General features: G+C 44.0%; 1 protein-coding gene across 1 annotated transcript in view; it reads right to left on the minus strand.

Moving 5' to 3' along the window:
- The window catches only part of CYP2U1 (cytochrome P450 family 2 subfamily U member 1), a 76,467-nt gene that overhangs the window by 16,111 nt on the left and 37,273 nt on the right, over positions 1-23,083 (minus strand). The gene's annotated exons all lie outside the window — the stretch shown is intronic.

Genomic DNA, 23,083 nt, shown 5'->3' on the forward strand with positions numbered 1-23,083 from the left:
TGACCTGGGTGCCTCCTGTATGAAGTTGGCTAAATCATGGGTAAGGAGGCGGCGACACTCCGGAAGTCTTTTAAAGCAGGTAAAATCTATTTAATCCATTATATGGAATAGCGACGTTTTGCTATTCCATATTTAACCCGTTCCATGGAGAACATAGGCACTTCAGAGAACATAGACATTATCCACTCTGCGTTACAAAATGATTGATTTTGTACCAGAAAGTCCAAGAGGAGATGATAGAGCCAAAGTGCTTTTGAAGTGTGAAGCACGCTGGATACACACTTTAAATACTGTACATCCGTATGGTATGAATGAAAATCGCGCTCTAGTTTGCTCTAGTATTGTTTATATACCTTGTTCCGCTATATGTTTTCTAGACTGATTTACACTGCTGTATTAAGTACATTTCTACACTGATCCTTTGTTGTTTTACTATGTATACAGGGTCTCATTCAGACCCGCTCGCGAGCGCAGGACGCTCGCAAGCGAGTCGATGATACCTGAATGCGCACAACGGAGGGAGCCCCGTCGTGCGCATGCGCGAGACCCGGCGAGCGACGAGGAAGCCGTCGCTCAGGGTCTCACACCAAAGGGGGCGTGTTGTCGATGGTGAGTGACAGCACGCCCCCTTTGGTGGGCGTGCCGGGGGCGTGGCTGCCAGACGGAGGCGTTCCCATGGGAACGCCTACCATCTGGGTCCGGCCCCACTGACATCACTCACTAGTGATGTCAGTGGGAGTGATTTTGGCTCTGATAGAGCCAAAATCACTCCAAGGCTTGCGGCAACGAGACCCTACCGCAGGGTCTCGTCGCAAGCCCGATGGTCGCGATGGTCTTGAACATCACGATCATCATCATGGACGCTCGCATAAGCTGTGGGTGGTAACCCACAGCTATGCGAGCGTCCAAGAGGCCGCTCCATTTTTAGGTAGGAGGGCCCTGATTCAGAGCGAGCGCTATGGTCAGAGTGTCCCGCTCTGAATCAGGCCCTCAGTACAATATGTGGTGATGGTTTCACTAATTTATTTACTGTTGCCATAGTAACTTCTGACTGACTGGCGTCACATCCGCTTGCATTGTGCGACGTGATGACGTCAGCAGGTTACTCAGATGGACTCCGGCTTCAGCACACTTGGGGTGATATGCATATGTATTTAGGTAAGTGCTTTTTTGATATGTAACTTATTCCTGATGAAAACCTATTAAGATTGAAACACTAAATTGCATTAATTGGTCTCTGACCCTTCTTTGAAAATATTTTTTGCCGAGTGCCGCCGCTATCTGTGTTATATATATATATATAAATAACACAAGTAATACAGTAGCAGGCGAAACTCAATGTATAAAAATTGACAAGAGGCAGCAGTGTACTAACATTTCAATGTTTCCAAGTGAACATTTTCGTCGAGGTGCATAACAAGAATGAAACAATTTACCTAAATACCCTGAATACCCTGTGCAGGTCGTCCATGGTGCCACTCCGTCATGAGTATCTGCTCGCGAAAATAACATCACTGGAACAGTGGGCAGTTCAGTGCCACAGAGAGAACCCGGGCAAGTGACAACTGGAGCCAATAGAGCTGCATAATCTTGTATTATCTTTATCAATTACCTAGACTAGTTTTTACTTATTAACTATTTTTCTATATTCTTTAGATCAGGCATGTCAAACATGCGGCCCGCTCAGCTCCGATCGGGCAGTGTTTACTGTATTTAAAACTGGGAACGCTGGTCTCTGAAGTAATCAGAGACTAAGGAAGCCACTGATCGCTTCAGAGGCCAGCGTTCCCAGTGATGCACTGCACAGGTGACGTCACCCGCAATGAGAGGAGCCTGCGCCTGCTGGGTCCAGTTAGATCCAGTCAGCGGCAGCGTCTACGTGGGATCGCTGGCGGCGTGGACTGGAGTGGTGCCCAGCGGCCAATGTAACGAGAGGTAAGTACTGCACAGGGGAGTGGGGCCTGTTCTATACTGGGAGGGGGCACAGCATAAGGGGCACTACTAGGAGCATTACTGGAGGCACAACATAAGGGCAATTACTGGGGGTACTATTAGGGGCACTACTAGGGGCATTCCTGGGAGCACAACATAGGGGGCACTACTGGGGGTACTGCATAAGGGGTACTACTAGGGGCATTACTGGGGGCACTAATACAGGGGGCATTGCATAATGGGCACGACTTCAGGGGCCATTGCATAAGGGGCTCTAATACAGGGGGGGCATTGCATAAGGGGCACTACTACAGGGGGCACTGCATTGGTTTTTATTAATAATAAACCTTTGAAAATTGCATATGACTTTTTTCTTCTTGTGGCCCACATACTCTTAGACCTTGAATATTCGGCCCGGTTGGTATTTTGAGTTTGACATGCCTGTTTTAGATTAATATTATATGGAGTGGCACATTTTTTGTATATGTCTTTTGCTAATGTTTTATGCTGCATTAGGTATCTTGTTTACCGTTGCTTAGTAACCTATTTATGTACTCTATTGGTTCCAGTTGTCACGTGCCTAGGTGAAATAATTCGAACTTTAAAATTAGTTTGAATAAATATAAAAATTATTTAACACTAATTTAATAACAAAAACTCATTTTATTTTTCAGTAGACAGTTCTGTGAGAAGACAACAAGGGGTGGTTGTTCCTATGAGGACCCCTCAATCAATCATCGCTACTGCTTGAGAAAGGCTGAACAGAGTGGGAGCTGCACAGCAGTGAACCGCAGTGTCTGCAGAGGATATTAGCACAGCACTTGGAGCTCTGTGAACTGAAGTTCCTCTGCATGATACAGTACTTACCAAATAATTAGGTGGAATCATAGTGCACAAAATAACATTATTGTATTCTGGCAGCTGCGGGTGGGCGTTGCTTATCGGTCACATGATATGGACCATTGTCAGGGAAAGCCAAGCTTGACATGGTCGCATCTGCTACAGTTGCAAGGGCCCTTTTTTTATCTCACCCACCTTCTGACAAATAAAAAAGTGATCCCTCAATTAGGATGGGATGTACTACACATCGCATTTTGGATGCATTACATCCTGGCGCACATCAGGTGCAAAGTGGCGTTATGCACTTAAATATGCGATTAAAATTGCAATGGACAGCTCTTACAAAAACAACTGTCCTTGCAATGATAGGAATTCTGGGTTTATGACCCTGAGAGTCCATCTGCGCATGCACCAGTTGACGCACGCACAGCGGGAAACACTGGGAGGGATCCGATTGGATCCCTCTCAGTAAACATTGTAAGAGAATCCCATAGGCTTCTACTAGGTCAGTGGTGGCTAACCTTGACACTCCAGATGTTGTGGAACTACATATCCCAGCATGCCTTGCCACAGTTTTAGCATGCCCTAATAGCAAAATGGTAGCAGTGCATGCTGGGATATGTAGTTCCACAACATCTGGAGTGTCAAGGTTAGCCACCAAGGTACTAGGTGAACACAATCTATAGATGGCGTTGCCTAACAGGTCCAAGCTCTGTAAAGTATCATATTCTGGACCTTGGTATATATTGGGAATGTGTCCAAATTGCAGTTTTCAGAGTTTTGGCCGCATTTAGCTTTTGGTACATCCCGCCTGAATGTGGTAGGTTGCCTAGATTATAAAATGGAAGGCCTTATTGGGCTACCATATTCTTCCTACACATAAGAAGCCTTTAAATCAAAACAGCAAAAATATGAAAAAAAAAAAGCATTTTTATGTCAAGTGCAAATCTTTTGTCAAAACCAAAGCATAGAATCCTGTTTTTTACTATTTTAGAAAGGTGGTATTTTCTGAAAATACAAAGTCTTCTGAAAAAAGAAAAGGTATAATTTGTGTGGGTATCTCCTAAAACAATCAGTGATAATGATGTTGGAATTTGACAAGCACTAATGTCGGAAAATGGCCTCAGCACAAGGTTGAGAAACCATCCAGCAATTAAGGGGTTAAATTGTACTGTTTGAAAAGTGTCACCTTGCTTTGGATGCAGTGCTCCAATAGTGCTTTACACTACAAATGGTCCATAGTGAATATCCACTCAACACCCAACAGTTAGCCCCATGGTATTTTTTTTATTATATGTAATTATTTTTTATCAAGCCATGTTCAAAGTGCTATACTTTGGTCTCTACAGTATTAAAATTGATTACTTGTTCCAGATAAACAAAGTTATCTATTTGGCCTGTTTCTTAGATAGAAAAAAAAATAACAAGCAAAGGCACGCTAACAAAGTTGGGACAGAGTACACAATTGAAGGGCAATGCACTATGCACTTTATACCCACAGAGTCTGTTGACTCTGCTGCATAATTACTGAACCTTACCCTAATGTAATATATAAAGTTAACTAAGTAATATGTATATACTGAAAAAAACACTATAGACCCTGGAACTAAATACCTGAGGCCTGAATGATGACTTATCTAGCTTTGTTAAGCAAGTTTTCTTACAGACAGTTTGAGAAAAGCATATCTGGCTGATTTATTACAAAAAGCATATAAGGAGGGTATACAGATTAATAGAGCGTCCCTTCTGGTATCGTAGCTCACTAATAGAAAAGTCAAATAGCCCCTTAGATTGTAAGCTCTCAATGGAGTAGGGACCTCCATCATCTTGGTTCTCTGCCTGCACTATGCCTGAATTAAGGGGGCTCCCACTCACAGTCACTGACTTTTTGCCACTATAGTGTCTGTCTGAATATTTTTATATGGTTTTGCTTGTTTATACTGTTGCAATTCTCTCTGTAGGGTATTATGGAGACTTGGTGGCGCCATATAAATAAAAATAATAATTAGTTTGAGTCTGTGGCATTTATTTTTAAATATTATTTTTATTCTTATAAAGTTGAAGATATTATCTATAAGAGTTTACCATTTGTTGATATTAGATGAAATACAGTGTTAAAACTGTTATTACAGTACCTGATAAATCGAGTTGGTAGAGATAGTTTTTGAGAAGGAAAATATACTAAGGAATCGATTAACACCAACTTATTTTTATTCTGGAAGTAAACAAATAAAACCAGTTGATTTAATAAACCTGTTAGGATACTTTACGACATTAACAAAAAATGTGGGTAATTATTTGTAGCAAAACTTCATGGTTCGGTTTGAATCTCAGGTTACAAATAGAAATGTAAAATTAAGAACTTTATAAACTGTCACATTATATAATATATATTGATAAAAATTTAGCTGTAAGTTACAGTATGTACAGTCAGGTGCATAAATATTGGGACATTGACAGAATTTTCATATTTTGGCCTCTATTCACCACCACAATGGCTTTGAAATGAAACAAACAAGATGTGCTTTAACTGCAGACTTTCAGATTTAATTTGAGGGTAATTACATCCAAATCAGGTGACCGGTGTAGGAATTACAACGGTTTCTATATGTGCCTCCCACTTTTTAAGGGGCCAAAAGTAATGGGACAAACTAAACAATCCTAAATCTAGCTTTCACTTTTTAATACTTTGTTGCAAATCCTTTGCAGGCAATTACAGCCTGAAGTCTGGAAGGCATAGACATCACCAGTCGCTGGGTTTCATCCCTGATGATGCTCTGCCAGGCCTCTACTGCAAATGTCTTCAGTTCCTGCTTGTTCTTGGGGCATTTTCCCTTCAGTTTTGTCTTCAGCAAGTGAAATGCATGCTCAATGGGATTCAGGTCAGGGGATTGACTTGGCCATTGCATAACATTCCACTTTTTAGCCTTAATAAACTCTTTGGTTGCTTTTGCAGTATGCTTCGGGTCATTGTCCATCTGCACTGTGAAGCTCCGTCCAATGAGTTCTGAAGCATTTGACTGAATATGATCATATAATATTGCCCGAAACACTTCAGAATTCATTCTGCTGCTTTTGTCAGCAGTCACATCATCAATAAATACAAGGGAACCAGTTCCATTGGCAGCCAAACATTTCCACGCCATGACACTACCACCAACATGCTTCACTGATGAGGTGGTAAGTTTGGGATCATGAGCAGTTCCTTTCCTTCTCCATACTCTCCTCTTCCCATCACTCTGGTACAAGTTGATCTGTCCATAGGATGTTGTTCCAGAATTGTAATGGCTTTTTTAGATGTTGTTTGGCAAACTCTAATCTGGTCTTCCTGTTTTTGAGGCTCACCAATGGTTTACAACTTGTGGTGAACCCTCTATATTCACTCTTGTGAAGTCTTCTCTTGATTGTTGACTTTGACACATATACACCTACCTCCTGGAGAGTGTTCTTGATTTGGCCAACTGTTGTGAAGGGGTTTTTCTTCACCAGGGAAATAATTCTTCTGTCATCCACCACAGTTGTTCCGTGGTCTTCTGGGTCTTTTGGTGTTGCTGAGCTCTCCGGTGCGTTCTTTCTTTTTAAGAATGTTCCAAACAGTTGATTTGGCCACACCTAATGTTTTTGCTATCTCTCTGATGGGTTTGTTTTGATTTTTCAGCCTAATGATGGCTTGCTTCACTTATAGTGACAGCTCTTTGGATCTCATATTGAGAGTCGACAGCAACTGATTCCAAATGCAAATGTCACACCCAGAATCAACTCCAGACCTTTTACCTACTTAATTGATAATGAAATAACGAGTGAATAGCCCACATCTGTCCATGAAATAGCTTTTGAGTTGATAGTCCCATTACTTTTGGCCCCTTAAAAAGTGGGAGGCACATATACCGTGTTTCCCCGATAATAAGACCTACCCCGAAAATAAACCCTACCCTTACTTTTGAAAAACGGTCCAAAATAAGCCCTACCCCGAAAATAAGCCCTAACAAAAAAAAAAAGAGGAAAATAAATAATGGTAAGTAAAGAATTGTAAAGCAGGACTGAGGGCATGATGGGGATAAAAGCAGGACTGAGGGCATGATGGGGATAAAAGCAGGACTGAGGGCATGATGCTGTCAATGTTAATTAAAATAAGCCCTACCCCGAAAATAAGCCCTATGGAGTTTTTTTGACCAAAAAAAAAAATAAGACAGTGTCTTATTATCGGGGAAACACGGTAGAAACTGTTGTAATTCCTACACCGTTCACCTGATTTGAATGTAATTACCCTCAAATTAAATCTGAAAATCTGCAGTTAAAGCACATCTTGTTTGTTTCATTTCAAAGCCATTGTGGTGGTGAATAGAGGCCAAAATATGAAAATTCTGTCAATGTCCCAATATTTATGCACCTGACTGTAGGTCATAGGGGTCTATTTACTAAGCAGTGTTAGGAGACAGAGTGAAAAGTGATAAGGTGCCAGCCAATCAGCTCCCAACTGTCATTTTTCAAACACAGCCTGTGAGTTGACAGTTGGGAGCTGATTGACTGGCACCTTATCACTTTATTATCACTTTTCACTCTGTCTCCTAACACTGCTTAGTAAATAAACCCCATAAACTCATAGGGCAGAATTGAAGAAGCAGCGACTTCTATAAGCCGCTGTTCCGGTGGGTTGCAGGTACATATTTAAAACAGCACCCGAAGTCAGCATAAAGCACAGCGTGCTTTACACTGACTCCGAGTGCCGTTTAAAACATTCACCTGCAACACGTCGGGAAGCAGCGGCTTACAGAAGCCGCTGCTTCGTCAATTCTACGCATAGTCTAAGGGAGGGGTCTTCAACCTTGGCCCTCCAGCTGCTGAGGAACTACACATCCCAGCATGCACTGCCACCTTTTTGATATAACAGCATGCTAAAACTATGGCAGTGCATGCTGGGGTGTGTAGTTCCACAGCAGCTGGAGGGCCAAGGTTGAAGATCCCTGGTCTAAGGGATCAATCCAATTAAGTGCAAGTTTAAAATTGTGAGTTTGTTTCATGAAACACACTCTCACACTTCTTACAAATGCTCGCTCTAGAGATACGCTCAATTCAATTAGAAAATGCCAATTTGCGCTACTTGCATGTGACTCTGGAGAAGAGCATGAAAAAGTGGGGAAACCATCCTGAAGCCTAGAAAAGGACAATTTTGTTAGCAGAATCATAGAGAAGACTGTTAATGTGCATAAGGAAAGTACTGGAGGTTTTTAAATATCAAATGGCCGATTTGTGAGGGTTTTTTAAAACACATGGAAAAAATGATAAAAGCACATTGTTTTTGTTTAATCTCAATCGAATTAAATGAAAAATGCAAAAAAAGTATTACAAAAAATATTTGGTGGTAATTTTGGGCCACTAAATAAAAAAAAAAAAGTGAAAAAACTTATTGAAAAAATTATTATTTTCATTTAAAAAAATACTATCCTCTGGCTCCTGTAGAGCACCGTCGGGGCACCGCAGCTTTTTACAGTAATCTCACCGGCCTCACCCCCTGCCCGGCAGTAACAGCCCCCAGCCACACACAGCAGGCTGGATGATCCAGATGCAGCGCGGAGCAGAGAGTGAGAGGAGGGCGGGAGATCACACTCTCTGGGCCAAATGTAATAGGTAGTCTGTTTTGGTAAATTGCGAGTTTGGTGCTAAACTCGCAATTTTTCACAACTCTCCAATGTAATAGGGTGTCTGTTCACTAAAACTCGCATTTTTCAGAGTTACTAAAACTCTCCATTCTCAAACTCGCATCCAGATGTTTTCACATTGAAAACAATCAACTCGCCCAATGTAATAGAGTGTCTGTTTCAGACTCGCAAAAAAAAGATTACCAAAAGTCCCCAAATAATAGACCTGCATCAGGCTAGCGAGTACATCCTGAGCAGGTCAGATTAACACAGAAACATGCACATATCCATGAGATATGTACATGTTTCTGTGTGTACTTATGTTAAATGTTATAAAAAAAAAAAAAATGACATGCACCCCCTCCCCAAAAGCATAACCAGCCCCGGGGATTATTAAGCCTGTTCTGGTTCTATAAATACATGGGCCAAAATGCGTAGGGGGCCCCTGTATATTAAGAACCAGCACAGGGCTTTGTTGAGCTGGTCTTGGTTCTGGAAAATCAGGGGACAAAACGAGTAGGGGTCCCCTGAAAGTTCCAGAACCAGCACAGAACTCTTTCTAGCAGGGGGATAATGCCACAGCCAGGTAAAACCTTTCACCGGTTTCCCCGGCCAAAGCATTATTCCTCACCGCCGGGGATCCCTGGGGAGTTGGGTACCCCCCCAATAAAGGGGTACCCCTCTCCAGGGCACCCCAGGCCTAGACTGATAACCCGGGGCTATCCCCGGCATCCTAGGGCGGTGGGTGCCGGGTTGATAGTGTAAAGTGTAAAATTACATTTTAGATATCGTCTTTATTTGTAGAACCACAAGTACCAGCAAACCTCCCCTGCATGCTGGTATTTGGAGAACCACAAATACCAGCATACGGGGCATTACGGGCCCGCTGGCACTTGTAGTTCCACAACTAAAGAAATACGTAAATAAACAAACTTACACCGTGAAAGTATAATTTTAATAAAACATACATGCACACTCACACTCACACATACTCACCTAGTATCCGAAGTAATCCATAGGGGTGTACCTGAAAAAAAAAATCCATACTCACCTCTCCTATGCGTCGATCACGTCCTCTTCTGCAAGTAGGCAATCCAGGGGTTAAAATAAAAAAACGGAAAAAAACGAACCATACGGACCGAGCAAAGGTATGTGTGTACACATACCTTTGCTCCGCGTAAATGACCGGGGCACACGTGTGCCCCGTCAGTGAAGGCGCCGCCAGCCAATCAGGGAGCATCTCCGTCGGAGCAGCTCCCTGATAAGCTGCATGTGGCCAGCCTGTGTGTCCCATAGACGTCTATGGTGAGTTATCCCCATTGACGTCTATTGTGGGAACCGCTACATCGTAGCCGCAAGATTAATTGATGTTAATCTTGTGGTTACATCAATGATACAATGTCGCGCACACAGAAGCCATCACGGATCACACTGATCTGTGATGGCTTCTCTAAAACTCGCACCTTTTATTGCTACTCGCATTAAAAGGTGTCAGTTTACATAGTTCTAAACTCGCCTGCACTCGCAAATGCAGTAGCCTCAAGCTGAAAAGTTCGCAGGCTATTGAATTTGCGAGTTTCAGTACAAACTCGCACTTTTTAAAAGTGCGAGAAAGTGTGAGTTTGTACTGTTACTAAAACTGACTACCTATTACATTTGGCCCTCTATGCTCTCCTCCCTTTCCTCTGCATTTGAAGCATGTACCGGATTATTACAGGACAGCGCTGCTGATTGGTCAGAGTGCGTCCTGAGGGACCCATCGGTTTATCTTTTTTGAGTCCCCACTGCCAATTATCGGGTAAAATACGGGCTATAGCGCGTATTTGCAAACACTGAATGTATGTATATAAGTGTCTTTTTGTACAAATATACATTTATGTAGCACGCCAGAAGCGGAGGAGGAAGCAGTGCAGACTGCTCTCCCTGCTTCCTCTGTGCGTGCTCCGTGTCACAGGCCCTTCCACCACTTACAGAGCTGCAAAGAAGTCAGGAAATGGGAGAAGCATAGAGGATGAATAGGAGATCACTCACAGATACATAGTAGAAGGTGAGTATTACTGGAAAGAGTGGGAGGAATGCATAATAAGGGGAAGAGATAAAAATGAGTTGTTAAAAAAGGGGGGCTGAGCATGGAGGGCAAGGTTTTGTTATGAGGGCAGTGAAATAGATGTGTAGTAGTATTTCCAGTAGTTTCTCCAGTAAGCAGGGGAGGTATGAAGGCTATAATAGGGGCATGCGGGGAGGTGCAAGGGCTTTGTGGGCATGAGAAGAGGTCTAAGAGACCTCATGTGGCAAGATCTGTAGAGTATGAGTGTCTGGTGGACATAAGGGAAGGTCGGAGGGTTATGTGGGGACATTTTGAAACAAGTGGGAGGACTTGGAATTCATTGAAATATTGATGCCATGAGTTTCTTTTATCCAAAGTGATTTGTATGACAACAATAACAAATCAGTAGCAGTAGACTGTAGGGTATGCAGTCGGGAAACCGGCTGCCTTAATATCGACAGCCGGCGTCCCAATCTATATCTAGACGCCTGTAAGTTACCTGACGCCGGGAGACCGGCGCCCGGCATCCCGATCGAAGGGATGCCGGGCGCCGCGAGCGGACAGCTGCGGGGGGAGAGGGTTAGGTTTAGGGCACCCGGGGGGGGACTTAGGGTTAGGCACCCCCCCGGGGGGTTTAGGCACCCCCGGGGGGAGGTTAGGGTTAGGCACCCCCCGGGGACTTAGGTTTAGGCAGCGGGGAAGGGGGCGGTTAGGGTGAGGCACTTAGAGGGGGGATTAGAGTTAGGCACTTGGGGGGGATTAGAGTTAGGCACTTGGGGGGAGGTTAGTGTTAGGCACCCCTAAGGAGGGTTATGGTTAGGGGGTTAGGTTAGTTTATACTTACCTTAGGGACGATCGGGATTTCCAGCTGCCGGGCTCTGCTGATCTGTCAGGCTGCCGCTGCCAGGAATCGAACTGCCGGCCATGCGGCAGCCAGGATTGCATACCGATTCCGACTGTAGAATAATTTACTGTTTTGGCAATTCCGCGAAAACAAGGAACATTCTGTGATGTCAGGGGGGAACTTAGGTCAGGACCAGAAATCAGGTCAGTCTGAATTTGTCTTTGTAAATCCATTATTTAATATAATGCAAACTGATCAGTAATCCAATTTTAAAAAATGAACAATTTGTATTGAAGCTGACTCGCAGGCAGTGGCGTAACTACGGTATTTGGAGCCCAGGGCAAGTTAAAAAACGGAGAACTGCCCCTCCTTAAAGTCACATGTCACAGGAGGTGTGGCCAGTGGAAAATGGGGGAATGTCAACATGGCGCACCACCGTTTCTCGTCACTCTGGGAACATTCCTTTCCATTCCATATGCACCTTAATGCCCCCAGTAGTAGTGCCCCTTATGCAATGTCCCCAGTAGCAGAGCCCCTTATGCAGTGCCGCCTGTAGTAGTGCCCCTTATACAGTACCCCCAGTAGTGCCACTTATGCAGTGCCCCTTATACAGTGCCCCCAGTAGTGCCACTTATACAGTGCCCCAAGTAATGCCTCTTATACAGTGCCGCTAGTAGTGGTCCCCCTATGCAGTGCCCCTTATACAGTGCCGCCAGTAGTGGCCCCCCCTATGCAGTGTCCCCAGAAGTGGTCCCCCATATGCAGTGCCCCCAGTAGTGCCCCCAGTAGTGGTCACCCCAATGCAGTGCCCTCAGTAGTAGTCCCCTCTATACAGTTCCCCCAGTAGTGTCCCTTATATAGTGCCCCAAGTAGTAGTCCCCCTATGCAGTGCTGTCACTAGTAGTCCCCTGTATACAGTGCCCCCAGTAGTACTCCATATATAGTGCCCCCAGTATTTCAAATAACCTTAACCCTCTGGAAATAACAGAAACATGGCTCACACAATCAGACACTTCCTCACCTGCAGCACTCTCACACACTGGCTTACACTTCGCACACACCTCCAGGCCTGGTAATTGTAAAGGAGGTGGAGTAGGATATTACTGTCCCAATCTTTTACATGCACAGTTATCCCACAGGTACCATCATTCACATTTACATCATTTGAAGTACATACTATTAGGACTTTCACCCCTTTCTCTCTGTCTGCACATTGCTACTATATATCGCCCACATGGACCACCCAATCAATTTCTGGAACATTTTTCTGCCTGGCTCCCTCACTTTTATTTATTTATTTATTAACAGTTTCTTATATAGCGCAGCATATTCCGTTGCGCTTTACAATTGGAAACATTGATAGAACAAAACAGGGTAATAACAGACAGCTCCACCTTCATTATGGGTGATTTCAATATCCCCATTGACAGTCCACAATCTCCTCATGTCTCCAAACTTCTCTCTTCCTCTCCCAATGGACTGACTCCTCTACTCGTCAGGATGGCCACTGACTTGATCTTGTATTTACCAGGCTATGCTCAGTTTCTGATTTCACTAATTCTCCATTCCCTCTCTTAGATCATAACCTTATAACCTGCACACTCTCCTCCATTATGTCAACCTCCATCAAATCAACCAAGCCTCCTCAAACCCACAGCGATATTAATGCTATTAATTTTCAACAACTAGCCACCTCTCTGCAACAATTAGCAATTTCTAAGTTCGCTTCTCCTGAGACTGCTGTATCACACCTGAACCAGACCCTAGAACTATCCCTTGATGATGTAGCTCCAGCTACCCATCACACTCCACGTAGACTTAAACATCAACCGTGGCATTCTAAATTGACAAGACACCTACAAAAACTCTCACATAAAGTAGAACGTCAGTGGCGTAAATCTCGTACTCCAAGTGACTTCCTCACATATAAGACTATCTACCACTCATATCATAATGCACTGGATACTGCCAAACAAACATATTTCCAATCTATCATCTCTGCCCAAGCCTCTAACCCCAAGCAACTTTTTAATACAATGAAATCACTTCTTACTCCTCCGTCACCCAACCCACCTGCTACTATCAGTGCACAAGATCTTGCTTCCTATTTCAAGGACAAGATCGATAATATCCGGAATTAAATGGTACGCTCTCCCTCAGCCAGAGACCTGCTCAATTCCCTACCTGAACATGGTGGAATGTTCTCATCATTTGACCCCACTAATGAAGATGAAGTATCTACAGTCTTCTCATCCTCCTACCTAAATCTGTTTCCTGTGCTCATCCCACACTTAACTTAAATCTGTAATCTCTTTTTCTCTACTGGTATCTTTCTATCACTGTTCAAGCATGCATTGATCACTCCCATTTTGAAAAAAAAAAATTTCTGACCCTAACTCTCTCAAATTACCATCCTATCTCCCAACTCCCTTGCCCCTTCAAGCTACTGGAAGACTTGCCTACACTCACCTCACACACTTTCTTAACACCCACAACTTATTGGACCCACTTCAGTCAGGCTTTCATTCCCAACATTCCACAGAAACAGTACTGACTAAGGCCCTCATTCAGACCCACTCGCAAGCGGGCGCACGTACGTTAGGCGTACGTACAAAAATATTTAAATTCAATGGCTCGCTCGTATTTTCGTTCGCATCTAAAATTCCTCCCTAAACTCAGGCGACCCCTCCTCTAACTAACGAGCGTGCGAAATAGCGAGCGTACATCCCCGAAATGGCTTGAAGGGAACGCACGCACAAGTGAAACCGGAAGTGGCCTTGTCAGATGTCGATTACCTGCTCCTTTATTCTGCCTACCTCCCTCAATCGTATCATGCCAATCAATGTATCAATTAGCTCAATTTTTTTTTTTTCAACACAATGCAAGAAACTTTACTCTTGTCCGTGTTTGTGTTTACCCGCAGAATACGTACGGATGGAACATTCGCTTTTATTGTTCAAAAAACATGTGAACCACAATTAAACAATTGTTCTATTGCTGTGGATCCCCGCATATTTTCCGGGGTTCATTTCTTTATTTAAATTTGCAAACGCATGTCACTGCATCAAGCCTATCATAACTCTCCAGAGATTTCTGGCCCTGTTGAACACATGACTCATACACTAACCAATAAAATTGCTCCTGTTAATTTCCAAAATACATTAGCCAATCAGAAATTTTGGCCACACTTTATCAAAAATGTTTTGTATGAAAAACTCCATTGCCATCATGAGAGCCTCCGCATTCACCAGGCGCGAGCTGCTGGTGCTTACGGAGGTGATGGATAGGCGGATCACCAGCCAGCCTCCACCCATCACCAACCGGCAGAAGCGCTCCGCGTATGCGGAGGCACGGTCCCGCCTGCGGTCGATGGGTTCACGCCGCAACATCGGGCAGCTTGAGCGCAGGTGGTCAGACCTGCAACGGCGAACGCCCCGCTTGCTGGCATGCTTTCGCATGCAGATCGTTGAAAGTAAGTGTTATGTATTGTGGTTTTCATGTTTGTGTTTGTGGGGCAAACTGCGTGTGCATGTTTTCCTGTCTGTCCTATTAATTATTTGTCCTCATATCTGCATGTGCATGTTTTCCTGTCTGTCCTATTAATTATTTGTCCTCATATCTGCGTGTGCATGTTTTCCTGTCTGTCCTATTAATTATTTGTCCTCATATCTGCGTGTGCATGTTTTCCTGTCTGTCCTATTATTTGTCCTCATATCTGCGTGTGCATGTTTTCCTGTCTGTCCTATTAATTATTTGTCCTCATATCTGCGTGTGCATGTTTTCCTGTCTGTCCTATTAATTATTTGTCCTCATATCAGCGTGTGCTTGTTTTCCCTCTATTTCTGTTTTTTTCATTCTACTCCTTTTTGCATGTTTTTTGTTGCTGGTTTTTTTATTTTAATTTGGGCCCCGGATTTGCCCAGAAACTAACCTCAATTTGTTTGACATATTTTAGGAGGACAGCCAAGACTACGCCATCACCGTCCGGCCAGACGGCGTTCCCGGCCACTATCCCCAACCCCCAGCCAACACTCCACCCCAAATATTTCCCCTATACCCCACTCCTCCCCAGCCTTCCCAGACCCTCTCCCGGAACTGTCGGGCCTCCTTCCCCTCCGTCCCACTTCCCCCTCTCCTCCACCCACCCCTCTTCCAATTACCCCCTCCCCGGAGTCCATCATTACCCCTCCCCGTTCTTTGGGGAATGAAGGCTCCTCCGAGGAGGAACATGGAGGGACTTCCGGAGCTCCCGTTTTGGCTCCCGGTATGTTTTTCTTTCTCATTTTTTTTAACCACAAACTGTTTGTATGTAATCATGTGTCGTGCCTTTATTCGTGCTTGTTTGGTTTACTTTTGTTGATTTAGCAGTTTGCCTTTACCTCTTCCTGCTGATTTCAACATACACATATCACACCTGTGTGAATTTGTACATAGGCCTTGTATTTTTGCCAGCACCCCCTTTTTGTTTTGGTTTTTTTTTTTTCGGTTTAGGAGTGATTTCGTTGTGTTTTTGTTTTTTTAATGTGGATTCCCTATTGTTTTATTAATCCACACACTTTTCTCACCCACAGAGGAACAGAGGCGTCGTCAAGAGGTGGAGGATTGTGTTGGCCAGATGCGGCAACATGTAATTGGCCTTCTTGTGGCCCTTGACCGGCTGTCTGGCATCCTTCGCCAGTAGTTTTTTTTTTTTTTATTCGTTTTGTAAATAAATTTTGTAGTTCTAATATACGTTCTGGCTCATTCTTTTTTTCTAAAACACAAATAGTTTTCCCTGACATAAGTAGACTGTTCCTGCACGGATTTCCATTTTTTAAAAGTTAGATTGTATTTTGTATTTGTATGTTAAACAGCCACAAGAAACACATAACAGTAACAATGTCATTTCCCTTTTTGGGTGTAGTGTCAATTAGATATTTCGCCATTTTACAGGTTCCTAGTTGGTGTGCAAGCTGCTTAGGCCAATCTTCAAAATCCAAAGGTTTGGACAGGCTTCCTTTTGGTGTGGGTTGGGAACCTGCAAACATATTTCAGTTTACATCAACTGGTGTCAGTACTGGATTACCCCTTAGTCAATTGTAAGGTGTGTTAACCTGGTTCCACTTGCTGTTAACGTCCAAAAAAAGGAAGACCATTTCACTCTCCAAACATTTATTCACAACTTAAATGAGAAATCAAAGTGGTCAGTCCCAAAACCAAAAAACAGTGATAATCTCAAATACAACACATACAAATAAAATTTTTAATTTAAAAAAACAATCAAGAACTGGTTGACGAAGGACCATGCCAACATGATTCCACAAACATGGCGTTGCGATATGGGTTCCAGAATATATGGACAAAATCACCAGATCCAGGTTTGGTAAGGGTAGCAGGAAGTAGTGAGCGTTGGAGTGGCAAAGATTATGTGAACAAACAGAAGATGGTGAAAAAATAAAAATAAATTAGATGTTCGCAAACAAACACAAACACATTAGGTATAAACACTGTAGTTTGGGTCAAACTTACCTAAAAAATCTGGCCACCACATCATCGCGTATGGCCCCCCCACATACTGACCTCCGACCAACCTCGGGGGGGCCATCCTCAGGTAAGGCATCCTCTGGCTGCATTGGGACACCACTCCTTATGGCGATGTTGTGAAATATCCCACACAGGACCACAATTTTCGACACCATATCCGGCAAATACATGAGCTCGCCACCAGAGCGGTGGAGGCATCTGAATCGGCCTTTTAAAAGGCCGATACAGCGCTCCACCACTTGCCTGGTGGCTGTAAGTGCGGAATTATACTCACTTTGTGGGCCTGGTGTGGGAGCCAAATAAGGAGTGAGCAGCCAGGACATGCAAGGGTATCCACTGTCTCCTGTGAAAAATAAGAGACAACATCAGGAACACTGTGTATCAAGCTTAACATTGTTATGTACTAAAGGTCTCCACTTACCCAGAAGCCACGCATCACCAGCTTGTAGGTTGGTTAATTTCTGCCATATCCCTGATTGCCGGATGACGAAGGAGTCATGTGCACTTCCTGGTATCTTAGCATTCAGGGACAGGATCTGGAGGGAGGCATCACATACCACCATTACATTCAGGGAGTGATAGTGTTTCCTGTTTCTAAATATTGCCTCCAGCCGTGCTGGAGGCTGAAGTGGTATGTGAGTACCATCCACAACCCCGATGATGTGTGGGAAGCCAGCTATTTGGTAAAAATTGGCCTTGGCCACACTAAGGGCACCCATATCCAAAGGCATTTGAATAAAATGATGGAGGTGCTTGAAAAGTGCCTCCATCACTGCCCTCAGGATCCGGGAAAAGGAGGATTGGGAGATGCCCGCCACTATTCCCACCGTTGTTTGAAACGTTCCTGAGGCACAGAAATGTAACACCGCCATAAATTGCGTCAGTGGTGGTATTGCTGTTGGACTGTCAATTTGCCGCTCAAGATCACTTTCTATTAATGAGAGAGTGTCTATGATTATTTTGGGAGGTAGACGGTAGCGTCTTAAAACCTCATCATCGGGCATTCCAAAAAGGGTGACACGTGTTCAAAATATCTGGGGCCTTGCATGCCTACGATGCCTACGCCTGGGATGAGATTGAGGTTTGTCGGCTTCCGGGAGCATGGCCAGAACAATCCTCCCCAGATCAACCTGAAATTCAAAAATTTTAAAGTAAGGCTTTTGACCCACCCCAAAACTATATTAAAACAACTTAGCTTGATGATAGCATCCATTGCTGCTTACATGCCGGGGTATTGTCATGATACGTCCAAACTGAAAATAAACAACAAAATTACTTGACACATTTCACTCTGTGCATTTTTGTGGATACATTTTGTGCTAGACCAAAGTTCAAATATGCCAAACACCCATTTAGCAAAACCGCAAAGCGACATTTAACACAGTACATCAAAACGGGTCGAAATGTTGGCTCAAAAAGCGAAAGCTAAACCATCAAAAAGTTAGAATGATTATTAAGCTGTTTAAAATGTGCTAATTAGTTCGCTAATACAAGTCACAAGAGTAACTACTAAAAATGCGCTAATTAGTTCGCTAATACAAGTCACAAGAGTAACTACTAAAAATGCGCTAATTAGTTCGCTAATACAAGTCACAAGAGTAACTACTAAAAATGCGCTAATTAGTTCGCTAATACAAGTCACAAGAGTAACTACTAAAAATGCGCTAATTAGTTCGCTAATACAAGTCACAAGAGTAACTACTAAAAATGCGCTAATTAGTTCGCTAATACAAGATAAAAAATGGACTTACCAAGAGCAAATATCTAAGATGCAAAATCAAAAGGTCTTTGGGGTCGAAAATAAACAAAATCTAAAATAGAATAAATTAGGTATCCAAAAATTACAAAATATACGAAACACAATGAAACAACAATTGAACAAAAGTTAGACTTCACAAAACTTACCAAATCAACAAACGAGGTCCCAAAAATATAAACCAACAAAGATAACGGAAAAAAAAACGCAAATCTAACCAACAAACGATTCTCCAACCTCCAACTCCTTTCTACACAATCAATACACTCCAGCCAAGATAACCTCCAACAATCCAAAAACGCCACCTCGACTTGAGACACACCAAGCCATAAATAGTGTTTCGTTTCCCGCACAAATTAAGGAGGGATCATAGGGCCGCACAATCAATGATGCGGCCGCAAAATAAGGACGCATGTATAAATACGTCACGAAAACACATTCAAATTCTGGTGTATTTCTTGTTTGGACCGCAGACATGGCGACAGACCAGGGAAAAAATGCCCAAGAGTCAGGCGGTAAGTCTTTCATGCATTTTCTATCAACGATTAATTTGAACCATAAGATGAGGCAAGTTGTGATTTTGTGAATTCTGTAAATTTACACAAATAGGTGAGGAGGATGACATGGAAGAGGCTGCTGGGCCCAGTATTCCGGCCAAAGCGGCCAAAAAAAAAAGGCAGCCACATTTCACAAGAAAGGAGATGGAGGTTTTGATCCAGAAGTGTGTGGACATCCTGCCACAGGCAGACAGGAATATGAGTCTAAGCCAGAAGTGGAGAATGTGGGAAGAGGTAGCCGTTGCTGTCAATACGGTGGGTGATTATGTCCGTCTAGCCCGGGATGTCAAACGGCGGTAAGTAAACCCTTGCCCCCCCTAAAAACAAACCCCATTTTAAACCAAAGGATAATGGCTTCCATTTTTCCCCACAGATGGGGCGACTTCAAATATCGCCTAAAGCAAAAACTCGCGGACAGGGCTAGGCATGCAAGGGGGACAGGTGGGGGTCCCACCCCTGTGTCATTGGAGTTGACGGATTTAGAAGAGCTGGCACAGGGGTGTGTGCAGCCTGTGGAGGTGTTTGGCGTGTCCAACATGGATACGGACATGCCAGACTTTGCGGCTCCTCATGTTGGCCAAGGTAAGTATTGTGATGTCACCAACTCTGAAATGCTATTGTGCCAATATGTAGATTCTAATGTGAGTCTTTTCTCATTTTTCCAACAGAGACACAGGCGGATGAGTCTGCTCCAGAGGGAAGCCTTGGCCGCAGAATTTCTGCTGGCTCTGCAGGGGAGGAACCAGTACATCCGGCTGAGGACCCTGCAGAAGCCAGTCCAGGGCGTGCCCCCTCGCAGGCAGTGGGCCTCCTCACAGAACTCAATTTCAAATCGGATTTCCATACGGAGATTCTGCAGAGGATGGACGCCAGTCTGCTACGGGTGGCTGAGGCCCTGGAGCAAAATGCTGCGGCCAACGTGACCATTGGTCAGGCCCTGGCGGAAAATACCAGGGCCAACATCCGCATCGCCGATGCCCTGGAGCACCTCGTTCGCCAGCACATGGTGGAGCCGACCTCCCTTCCTGCCGGAACATCAGGATCCTCCACCTCTGGCACAACATCAGCCAATCCTCCAAATGTGCCTAGCCCTGTGCCTAGTCCAGAGGCCACAACATCTGCCTCTGGACAGGCCAGCCCGATGGCATCCCGGACCCGGTCTGGCGCCCACCCTCCCCCATCCAAACGGGCGAAAAAACGGTGACAGCAATGGCGACTTTTCCCACACTCCTTCTGTGCTTGGCTCATATTCCTTTCTGGTCAAAACTTCCCTCTTCTTTCTTGTGAAATGTTTTTAAGTTATTTTTGTACGTTTATGTTATCAGTTATTGATTTTTTTTTTTTGATAAAAAGTATCTTTGGCAGAAAAACTAAAAAAAAATATTATGCCAATTGGTTTGTGTTTAAACAATAAATTTATGAAAAAAATCTGACATTGTATTGTGACATTATTGGACAAATGGGTTACATTTAATCCTGGCCCTAAAGGCAAAAAAGGACACCAAAAACCATTTCATTTGTCTAAAAAAAAGGCCTCTTGAAGGAACGTTTAAAAAAACACATAACGATGCAAATTGCACATTAAAAAAAAAAAGGGGGAGCTAATTAAAACATGATGACATTATTGTCACAATAGGCCATAAACAACAAATTGAGGCCAAAAAAAACCCCAAAAAATGTACGCCAATTGATTGTGTAATCCTGACATTAGCAGGTATGATTTCCACCTGCGTACGGTTTTGTGCTATCCCAATAAACTGCTTTCCAAACACATACCAAGCCGGTTTTCAATACAACACTAATTGCTTTTGTGACCACCCGCGATTAATCGCTGCAACATCGTGGAGTCCCGGGACGGAGGAGAAGGCCATCGCCAATGTGGTCGAGTAATCCAGACCCTAAACTGTGCGAGCATTTTGAAGGGAAAGAGGATGTTCCAGTGACGTATGTGACGGTCCGAACACATTTTACGCTCGCATCTGCTAATGTATGTACGCCCCAAAAACGCCTCGCCACGCCTGCGTTTTTCCATCTCCACCCCCGTCAACACCCAAAAACGCCCTGTTCTCTTAATCACATTTGACATGTCACTTCCTGTACGCTATTTTAGGAACGACAGATAAAAAGCTCGCAATCTGCCGTACGCACATGCGCAGTGTAACACCGACGCATGCGTGGTTAGTCAACATCGGAACGCAACGAGCGTACTGCTGTTTGCGAGTGGCTCTGAATGAGGGCCTAAGGTAGTAAATGACCTGGTCACTGCCAAGGCTAAAGGCCATTACTCACTTGTAATTCTTCTAGATCTCTCTGCTGCCTTTGACACTGTTGATCACTCTCTTCTCATACAAACACTACAATCCCTAGGTCTTCAAGACACAGGACCTCATTCAGAGTCGGTCGTTGCGGCCGCACAGTCGTAGGGGAAAGGGGCCGGATATGCAAATTAAGCGATCACAAGTTGCGGTCCTAAGATGAGATCGTTAGCTGAACGATCGAGGGTAAGAAGCGGCCGTAAGACTAAATCACGCCCCCTTCTCGTTCACCACACACGTCATCTTCTGGGATATAAGGATTAATCGCGAGCATCGGGAACCATCGGAACTGGTCGTAGAGCTTTGACCATATCCTCTCTTAAGCACTACGATCAGGTCAGTGTACAAACCTCCCATGTCACGTGTGCCATGACATGACTTTGTTAATTATGCACTCCCATTAAACGCCATTCGCATAATTAGGCACGCCTGCGTTCGGATCTCCACTCCCCCGTTTTCAAGCACCTTCCCCTGTTACCACCCACAAACGCCTCATTCTGTCACTCAAACTACCGACCTGGCTGTGTTCAAGGAAAGAGAAATTTCTGATCGTAGCAGCTAGTTTGTGCACGCGCATTGCGAACTTTACGCATGCGCAGTTTAGCGAACATCGGTGGCGTACGACCGTGCGGCCGCAACGACCGACTCTGAATGAGGTCCACAGTCCTTTCTTGGTTCTCATCCTACCTATCTAATCGTTCTTTCACTGTTCGCTTTTCTGATTCTACCTCCACTTCGCTACCTCTATCAGTTGGAGTACCGCAAGGCTCAGTCTTGGGTCCTCTGCTTTTCTCAATTTATACCACCTCTCTTGGCAAACTAATCAGCTCTTTTGGTTTTCAGTATGATCTCTATGTGGATGATACTCAAATCTACCTATCCTCCCCAGATTTGTCACCATCTGTGCTAGTCCGTCTCACTGAATGTCTCTGCCATTCATCTTTGATGGCATCTCGACACCTCAAACTTAATATTTCCAAAACAGAATTATATTCACACCGGCCAAAAGTAGTTACCAACCTGATATCTCTATTACTGTTGACAACTTGACAATCAACACCACCCCACAAGCTCGCTGCCTAGGTGTCATCCTTGACTCTGAACTGTCTTTTGTTCCCCATATTCAATCTGTCTCTAGATCCTGTTACATACATCTAAACAACATAGCCAAAATTCGACCATATCTTACACAAGACACTGCAAAAACTCTAATACATGCACTCATTATTTCCCGCATTAACTACTGCAGTAGTCTCCTTACTGGTCTTCCCAAAAACAGACTATTGCCACTACAATCCAATTTGAATGCAGCTGCGAGGCTGATCTTTCTCCATTGGCTGACAGTTGTCACAGACGTAGGGATTGAGGCTGTGTTCCCGGGCTGGGTCCTGGGTCTGGATTTATGGGAAACGGCTGCACACTGGAAACTACTAGGTTGAATGTAGTTTCTGCGCATAGATTTGGGTATCAGGTAAAGATATGGCGAGGAGACGAAGCACATACAAGTAGAAGTTTAATCTTACACAGGAGGACGACTGGACTCCTGGTATTGTTGAGAATGATTGGGTGCCGGATTGGTCCGGTGAGTAACTGGACTCCAAGGGGTAAATTTACTAAAGTGAGAGTTTTT

Source organism: Taudactylus pleione, unplaced genomic scaffold, assembly GCF_031769625.1.
Source record: "Taudactylus pleione unplaced genomic scaffold, aTauple2 ptg000236l, whole genome shotgun sequence".
NCBI classification, from domain to species: domain Eukaryota; kingdom Metazoa; phylum Chordata; class Amphibia; order Anura; family Myobatrachidae; genus Taudactylus; species Taudactylus pleione.